Below are 10282 nucleotides of genomic sequence, written 5' to 3'. Positions count from 1 at the left end.
GAACCGGATAGCGGGTAGCGCACTTGTAACTCCCGGTGCTGTGTTTCCTGCCCCAATGCGTTTCGTGCGTCTCAGCGCACTTTTTCAAGGATGGCAAACAGATTTTCCTAGTTCCTGTGCCTGTGATTTGAGACTGGAACGAAGGTTCACCTTCCAGCAGGACAATGATCCGAAGCATACTGCTAAAGCAACACTCGAGTGGTTTAAGGGGAAACATTTAAATGTGTTGGAATGGCGTAGTTAAAAACCAGATCTCAATCCAATTGAGAATCTGTGGACAGACTTGAAGATTGCTGTTCACAAGCGGAAACCATCCAACATGAAGGAGCTGGAGAAGTTTTGCCTTGAGGAATGGAAAAAAATCCCAGTGGCAAGATGTGGCAAGCTCATAGTGACTTATCCAAAGCAACTTGCAGCTGTAATTGCAGCAAAAGGTGACTCTACAAAGTACTGACATTAGGGGGGTGAATAGTTATGCACGCTGAAGTTTTCTGTTATTTTGTTCTATTTGTTGTCTGCTTCACAATAAAAACAAACAAACAAACAAACAACATCTTCAAAGTTGTAGGCATGTTCTGTGAATGAAATGATGCAAACCTTCAAACAATCCATTTTAATTCCAGCTTGCGAGGCAACCAAACATGAAAAATGCAAAGGGGGGAGGAGGGGGGTGAATACTTTAGCAAGGCACTGTATATAGGGCCTGATACAGAGTTGGACACTCTTTTCATTGATGCAGTTATGAGAAATATTCTACTGCTACAGGAGGTGTCCGAGGACAAAAGGGGCCTCCTGACAGCATCTGTGATCTGAATTTTTGTGTTCGAAGATGACCATTGTGAGCCTTTGGCCACCTGAGTACACCTCAGCTTACTCAGAATGACTGGCGGAACTGTTCAGCTGGGGTCAGTAAGTTTGCATTCTGGGCTCGGCATGCCTACAAAACAGGGCCCACGCGCCCCCCATTTAGAACATCCACGTCACTGCTCCTGCTCTGCCCCACCCACCAACGACATGATTGACAAGCTGCTGCTAAGGGGGGAGGGGGGGGGAGTGGCCTGCAAGCGTCTCACAGAAGGAGACCAGAGCATGTGCAGGATAGGTCTTAACATCTGGATATGTACAAACATTCCAAATTTATATAGAATGCAGTCGGGAGTGCATATGTAACAAAGTGATAAGGTGATGAAACAAGGAGAGGTGACTGAACCTGTAGTCACAGGCATTTGCAGCCTCTCTACATATGTTTTCCTAAATATAACTATAAATATCATTAAAAATGCAATGCTAATGACTTTCTGCACAACCACCTTCCAGCTGTATGGCCACCTTTTTTGGTTTTAAATGAATGGTTTTACTTTCTCCATTTTCATGCTTACCTTAATCACCTTTGAATCTACTACTTCACTTATCAAGTGACTTCATCCTGGACTACTTTTTCCCTGGAGAGTCTCCTTAATCTCTGAATTCTGTTGTATGGTCTGCTCTGTATTATTTCTTGTGATGCCTACCATACTTCTTCATGGTTCCACCTAAGTATATATTTGCATCCACTAGTTCCTTCAAGTCCATAGTCCAGAACTCACTCTTTGACCACCCTGAAGGTAAGGCTTGCCTGTTTATTTACTCATTTGCCACCTTTCGTGTTTGCAATTGAACTTAAAGCTCTTAGCTGGCTTCCAGATTCTGATTGCATTTCTCTTCACCCCTCACAAGCTGCTAAACTGCCTTGTCCTACCTTTGTTTGGTCACTCCACTTCACCTACCTCCACCCATTCCCAGCCTGGTCACCGTTGGCTTTTCTCACCTGTTCTCTTGCGCTCATTCCCCCAGTCCTCTTGCCCCACTGAGGACACTCAGCAATTTCAACCACTATCTACTCTTTCCTTTATTATACATTAAGAAGGTCAGTAATCTTTCATTGCCACAAAATATTTTCTAACAAAGGAAACCAACAAACTATTTACTCATGTCCTTATTACCCACCGTGATGACTAAAACATTGTGCAAACTATAGTAGATTAGCTATTCTATACACTAATTTCTCATTATTTAAGAAAAAAATGAAATGGCTGATATTGCTTTCACCTACATACATTTATAACCTCATATATACATACTCTCCACGTACTTCTCTTCAATGACCTTCACATCTCCTCCTATATTTCTAGCCTCATCCCTTAGGAGGCTACAAAACCACAGTAGTACATAGCTCTCCCTCTATGGAACTCTCCACCATACCAATTAAAACTGCAACCTTCAAGGACGTTGAATGCGTATTTAAAGTCACATCTACAAGTAAAATCTCTATTTAATTTTCATCTTTACTACTATTCTCTCTAAGACTACCTGCTTCTTACTCTCACCTTCCCCCTTCTATTTCCGATGTACCTCATGTATATAGATTTCTCCACACCTCTTAAGGTACATTGCAGTTCTAACAATTAAGATGTAAAATGGTGCCAATTGCTGCATGTATGGGCCCCAAATGATATTTGATCTTGATCAGTAATGCATTGGAATCAAATACAAATCACCACTACTAAACAATGTGGTGAGATAAATACTACCCTATGCGTATGGTGGCAGATTTGACAGCAAAAATTTCCAGTAACCACTATCAATGTATTTAATCTGATTGCCTACAGTGTGAGAAAGATGGCTATTCATGTCTACACCCCACATGGGTTATGATTCAAGTAAAATGTATCCACAAAGTTGTTTGATACATTGTTACAGTTAACTTTTTGATACGTGGAAAAAAACCTCAGAAGATCCCTATGGAAAGATAAAATTATAGAAAGAGTTTGAGAAAATAAGAATTTACTCACCGATAATTCTATTTCTCGTAGTCCGTAGTGGATGCTGGGGACTCCGTAAGGACCATGGGGAATAGACGGCTCCGCAGGAGACTGGGCACACTAAAAGAAAGATTTGGTACTACCTGGTGTGCACTGGCTCCTCCCTCTATGCCCCTCCTCCAGACCTCAGTTAGGATACTGTGCCCGGAAGAGCTGACACAATAAGGAAGGATTTTGAATCCCGGGTAAGACTCATACCAGCCACACCAATCACACCGTATAACTCGTGATATTCTACCCAGTTAACAGTATGAATAACAACTGAGCCTCTCAACAGATGGCTCAACAATAACCCTTTAGTTAGGCAATAACTATATACAAGTATTGCAGACAATCCGCACTTGGGATGGGCGCCCAGCATCCACTACGGACTACGAGAAATAGAATTATCGGTGAGTAAATTCTTATTTTCTCTAACGTCCTAGTGGATGCTGGGGACTCCGTAAGGACCATGGGGATTATACCAGAGCTCCCAAACGGGCGGGAGAGTGCGGATGACTCTGCAGCACCGAATGAGAGAACTCAATGTCCTCCTCAGCCAGGGTATCAAATTTGTAGAATTTAGCAAACGTGTTTGCCCCTGACCAAGTAGCAGCTCGGCAAAGTTGTAAAGCCGAGACCCCTCGGGCAGCCGCCCAAGATGAGCCCACCTTCCTCGTGGAATGGGCTTTCACTGATTTAGGATGCGGCAAACCAGCCGCAGAATGCGCCAGCTGAATTGTGCTACAAATCCAGCGAGCAACAGTCTGCTTAGAAGCAGGAGCACCTATTTTGTTGGGTGCATACAGGATAAAAAGCGAGTCAGTTTTCCTGACTCCAGCCGTCCTGGAAACATAAATTTTCAAGGCCCTGACTACGTCCAGTAACTTGGAATCCTCCAAGTCCTTAGTAGCCGCAGGCACTACAATAGGTTGGTTCAAGTGAAAAGCTGATACCACCTTAGGGAGAAACTGGGGACGAGTCCTCAATTCTGCCCTATCCATATGGAAAATCAGATAAGGGCTTTTACACGACAAAGCCGCCAATTCTGACACACGCCTGGCCGAAGCCAAGGCCAATAACATGACCACTTTCCACGTGAGATATTTGAGATCCACGGTTTTAAGTGATTCAAACCAATGTGATTTTAGGAAACTCAACACCACATTGAGATCCCAAGGTGCCACAGGAGGCACAAAAGGGGGCTGAATATGAAGCACTCCCTTTACAAAAGTCTGAACTACAGGCAGTGAAGCCAGTTCTTTCTGGAAGAAAATCGACAGAGCCGAAATCTGGACCTTAATGGAACCCAATTTTAGGCCCATAGTCACTCCTGACTGTAGGAAGTGCAGAAAACGACCCAACTGAAATTCCTCTGTGGGGGCCTTCCTGGCCTCACACCACGCAACATATTTTCGCCAAATGCGGTGATAATGGTTTGCGGTTACTTCTTTCCTGGCTTTTATCAGCGTAGGAATGACTTCCTCCGGAATGCCCTTCTCCTTTAGGATCCGGAATTCAACCGCCATGCCGTCAAACGCAGCCGCGGTAAGTCTTGGAACAGACAGGGCCCCTGCTGTAGCAGATCCTGTCTGAGCGGTAGAGGCCATGGGTCCTCTGATAACATTTCTTGAAGTTCCGGGTACCAAGCTCTTCTTGGCCAATCCGGAACCACGAGTATCGTTCTTACTCCTCGCCTTCTTATTATTCTCAGTACCTTTGGTATGAGGGGCAGAGGAGGGAACACATAAACCGACTGGTACACCCACGGTGTCACTAGCGCGTCCACAGCTATCGCCTGAGGGTCCCTTGACCTGGCGCAATATCTCTTTAGCTTTTTGTTGAGGCGGGACGCCATCATGTCCACCTGTGGCCTTTCCCAACGGTTTACCAACAGTAGGAAGACTTCTGGATGAAGTCCCCACTCTCCCGGGTGTAGGTCGTGTCTGCTGAGGAAGTCTGCTTCCCAGTTGTCCACTCCCGGAATGAACACTGCCGACAGTGATATTATGTGATTTTCCGCCCATCGGACAATCCTTGCGGCTTCTGCCATCGCCATCCTGCTTCTTGTGCCGCCCTGTCGGTTTACATGGGCGACTGCCGTGATGTTGTCTGACTGGATCAGTACCGGCTGGTTTTGAAGCAGGGGTTTTGCCTGACTTAGGGCATTGTAAATGGCCCTTAGTTCCAGAATATTTATGTGCAGGGAAGTCTCCTGACTTGACCATAGTCCTTGGAAGTTTCTTCCCTGTGTGACTGCTCCCCAGCCTCGAAGGCTGGCATCCGTGGTCACCAGGACCCAGTCCTGTATGCCGAATCTGCGGCCCTCTAGAAGATGAGCACTCTGCAGCCACCACAGTAGAGACACCCTGGTCCTTGGAGACAGGGTTATCAGTTGATGCATCTGAAGATGCGATCCCGACCACTTGTCCAAGAGGACTGGACTGGAAGGTCCTTGCATGGAACCTGCCGAATGGAATTGCTTCGTATGAAGCCACCATTTTTCCCAGGACTCGTGTGCAGTGATGCACCGATACCCGTTTTGGTTTTAGGAGGTCTCTGACTAGAGATGACAGCTCCTTGGCTTTCTCCTGCGGGAGAAACACTTTTTTCTGTTCTGTGTCCAGAATCATCCCCAGGAACAGTAAGCGTGTGGAAGGAACCAGTTGTGACTTTGGGATGTTTAGAATCCAGCCATGCTGTTGTAGCACTTCCCGAGATAGTGCTACTCCGACCAGTAACTGCTCCCTGGACCTCGCCTTTATTAGGAGATCGTCCAAGTACGGGATAATTAAAACTCCCTTTTTTCGAAGGAGTATCATCATTTCTGCCATTACCTTGGTAAACACCCTCGGTGCCGTGGACAGTCCAAACGGTAGTGTCTGGAATTGGTAATGACAATCCTGTACCACAAATCTGAGGTACTCCTGGTGAGGAAGGTAAATTGGGACATGCAGGTAAGCATCCTCGATGTCCAGGGATACCATGTAATCCCCCTCGTCCAGGCTTGCAATAACCGCCCTGAGCGATTCCATCTTGAACTTTGATTTTTTTATGTATGTGTTCAAGGATTTCAAATTTAAAATGGGTCTCACCAAACCGTCCGGTTTCGGTACCACAAACAGTGTGGAATAGTAACCCCGTCCTTGTTGAAGTAGGGGCACTTTGACTATCACCTGCTGGGAATACAGCTTGTGAATTGCCTCTAGTACAGCCTCCCTGCTCGAGGAAATTGTCGGTAAGGCCGATTTGAGGAAACGGCTGGGGGGAGTCGCCTCGAATTCCAGCTTGTACCCCTGAGATACTACTTGAAGGATCCAGGGATCCACCCGTGAGCGAACCCACTGATCGCTGAAATTTTTGAGGCGGCCCCCCACCGTACCTGGCTGTGGAGCCCCACCGTCATGCGGCGGATTTGGAAGAAGCGGGGGAGGACTTTTGTTCCTGGGAACCTGCTGCGTGGTGCAGTTTCTTCCCCCTTCCTCTGCCTTTAGACAGAAAGGACCCGCCTTTTCCCCGCCTGTTTTTCTGGGTCCGAAAGGACTGTACCTGATAGTACGGCGCTTTCTTAGGCTGTGAGGGGACATGGGGTAAAAATGCTGACTTCCCAGCTGTTGCTGTGGAAACAAGGTCTGAGAGACCGTCCCCGAATAACTCCTCACCTTTATAAGGCAAAACTTCCATGTGCCTTTTAGAATCTGCATCCCCTGTCCACTGCCGAGTCCATAAGCCTCTCCTAGCAGAAATGGACAATGCACTTATTCTAGATGCCAGCCGGCAGATCTCCCTCTGTGCATCTCTCATGTACAAGACTGAGTCTTTTATATGCTCTATGGTAAGCAATATAGTGTCCCTGTCCAAGGTGTCAATATTTTCTGACAGGGAATCTGACCAAGCAGCAGCAGCACTGCACATCCACGCTGAAGCAATAGCTGGTCTCAGTATAACACCAGTGTGTGTATATATAGACTTTAGGATAGCCTCCTGCTTTCTATCAGCAGGTTCCTTTAGGGCGGCCGTATCCGGAGACGGTAGTGCCACCTTCTTAGACAAACATGTGAGCGCTTTATCCACTCTAGGGGGAGTTTCCTAACGCGACCTATCCTCTGGCGAGAAAGGGAACGCCATTAGTAATTTTTTTGAAATCACCAATTTCTTATCAGGGAAAGCCCACGCTTCTTCACACACTTCATTTAATTCATCCGATGGGGGAAAAATTATTGGTAGTTTTTTCTCCCCAAACATAATACCCTTTTTTGAGGTACCTGGGTTTATATCAGAAAGGTGTAAAACCTCTTTCATTGCCTCAATCATGCCACGAATGGCCCTAGTGGACATTAAATTTGACTCATCGTCGTCGACACTGGTATCAGTATCCGTGTCGACATCTGTGTCTGCCATCTGAGGTAGTGGGCGTTTTAGAGCCCCTGATGGCCATTGAATTGCCTGGGCAGGCACGGGCTGAGAAGCCGGCTGTCCCGTATTTGGCCTGTCGTCAAATTTTTTATGTAAGGAGTCGACACTTGCACGTAATTCCTTCCATAAGTCCATCCACTCAGGTGTCTGCCCCGCAGGGGGTGACATCACATTTATAGGCATCTGCTCCGCCTCCACATAAGTCTCCTCATCAAACATGTCGACACAGCCGTACCGACACACCGCACACACACACAGGGAATGCTCTTAAAGGAGACAGGACCCCACAAAAGCCCTTTGGGGAGACAGAGATAGAGTATGCCAGCACACACCAGAGCGCTATATAATGCAGGGACTAACTGAATTATGTCCCTTATAGCTGCTATAATATTTACTGCGCCTCAATCTGTGCCCCCCCTCTCTTTTTTACCGTTTTCTGTAGTGTAGACTGCAGGGGAGAGTCAGGGAGCTTCCTTCCAGCGGAACTGTGAGGGAATAATGGCGCCAGTGTGCTGAGGGAGATGGCTCCGCCCCTTTTTCGGCGGACTTTTCTCCCGCTTTTTTCTGTATTCTGGCAGGGGTAATTACCACATATATAGCCTCTGGGGCTATATATTGTGGTTATTTTGCCAGCCAAGGTGATATTATTGCTGCTCAGGGCGCCCCTCCCCCAGCGCCCTGCACCCTCAGTGACCGGAGTGTGAAGTGTGTATGAGGAGCAATGGCGCACAGCTGCAGTGCTGTGCGCTACCTTGGTGAAGACTGAAGTCTTCTGTCGCCGATTTTCCGGACCATCTTCTTGCTTCTGGCTCTGTAAGGGGGACGGCGGCGCGGCTCCGGGAACGAACACCAAGGACGGGTCCTGCGGTCGATCCCTCTGGAGCTAATGGTGTCCAGTAGCCTAAGAAGCCCAAGCAGGTAGGTTCGCTTCTTCTCCCCTTAGTCCCTCGTTGCAGTGAGCCTGTTGCCAGCAGGTCTCACTGTAAAATAAAAAACCTAAAATATACTTCTTTCTAGGAGCTCAGGAGAGCCCCTAGTGTGCATCCAGCTCGGCCGGGCACAGAGATCTAACTGAGGTCTGGAGGAGGGGCATAGAGGGAGGAGCCAGTGCACACCAGGTAGTACCAAATCTTGCTTTTAGTGTGCCCAGTCTCCTGCGGAGCCGTCTATTCCCCATGGTCCTTACGGAGTCCCCAGCATCCACTAGGACGTTAGAGAAAGAAAGATAATAAGAAAGGAAGATCATGAAAGTCAGAGAGACAGACGGGGGGGGGGGTAATTCAGAGTTGATCGTAGCAGCAAATTTGTTAGCAGATGGGCAAAACCAGGTGCACTGCAGGGGGGATGAGGAGGCAGATATAACAAGGGCAGAGAGTGTTAGATTTGGGTGGGTCATTTTGTTTCTGTGCAGGGTAAATACTGTCTGCTTTAGTTTTACACTGCAATTTAGACTTCAGTTTGAACATACCCCACACAAATCTAACTCTATCAGCACATGCTATATCTGTCGTCGTCTCCCCCCTTGCAGTGCACATTGTTTTGCCTATCTGCTAACAAATTTGCTGCTACGATAAGGTCTGAATTAGGCCCAGAGAGAGAGAGAGAGAGAGAGTGAGTTTGACAGAGTTGCTCATCATTATGCTTGGACATTCTGCTTATACTGTATACTGCTTCAAATCACTAAAAAATGCAAAACAGAATCTGCTGTCAGAAATCAAACAATGATACAATATTAAATTAAATATTACGGCTTTTTGTGTCTTTACATCAGTTCACAAAAAAAGCCTACTAATAAGGAAACATAGCTCTTACATGCAACATAGCTCTTACATGCATTTTCCAGACACGAAATGCCAAATTTGTCTGTATAAAGGCTGTATTGTGGGATTTGTGTGTATTTAGTAGGCGCAACAAGCTCTCTACTGACTGAGACGGGCAATGTGCAAACTTGCAAATAGTAGCTGTGGCCAACTAAAATTTAATAAAAGGTTGTGATAGACATATTTAAAGTTGTTTCTGTAGTTTTTATATACAGATGGGAGTATCTGCAAGATGTTTTATGGGAAAACAAAACAAAGCAGAAAATCAGACTCCTTCCCATTCCAAAAAGAAAAGAAATAGATTGCCTGCTTGAGAGGTGGACGCTAACTGCATACGATTGTGTGATTATTTGTTACTGTGCATGCGCAAACGACCTTAAAACCCCTACAGTGCATATGGAGATGCTGGTATCAGACATGGCGAGGCAATACCATGGTGTTCCTGGGCGGTACCTGAGAAGTGGCCTGAAGTAACCAAGAAAAAATGTGTTGTAGGTATGGGCATGTTATAAGAGTGTTGCTGGTGAGTCAGCGAAAAACGGATGCCATAGGGCAGGTGCAAGTGTCGATGTTGCACGCAATGGTGACGTGTCCAGAACCCCCAGCCAAGTTACACTGTGCATGCCAGGTGGTGAAACTGGGCATCTCAGAGCTTGCACATTCTGGCGCTTGCATAATTTTGCAATTACAGCTTCGGCAACAGTCGCTACAGCCCAGGAGATCACATTAAGACAGTGACCACGACCACAGGCATACTTCCAAAGCAGATGACATAAAAGAAACATGATAAACCATGGAGCAAAGCATGTTTTGTATGTTGCTCAGGGAGTGTACACTTTAGGATGATATCGGCACAATTTTCCACATCAGAAAGACAAATCATGCTGATTGTCTAATGTGTACCTGCAATTGTGCACTCCTGCGGATCGTATGTGACATCCTCCAGACGGCCGTGCTAGATGGCGAACTGGAAGATATTGTGTGCAACCCAATGGATTTTAATGAAGGATGGAATGAGATGTTGCACCGTCCTTCATTACATCATCCAATGTGTATGGACAATCTGGCATGGTCTAGGACAAATGGAATTCAGCCCATCAGCCTAACTGTAGACCCTACTCACACTAACAGATCTCATGTACAATGGGGAAAGTGTTTTTATGCCAAGTGTTAGAGTAGTATCAGTGAAAATACAACCAGAGGGAA

The sequence above is a fragment of the Pseudophryne corroboree genome, chromosome 1 (genome assembly GCF_028390025.1).
Source record: "Pseudophryne corroboree isolate aPseCor3 chromosome 1, aPseCor3.hap2, whole genome shotgun sequence".
NCBI lineage: Eukaryota > Metazoa > Chordata > Amphibia > Anura > Myobatrachidae > Pseudophryne > Pseudophryne corroboree.
Note: the sequence above shows the minus strand (reverse complement) of the source record.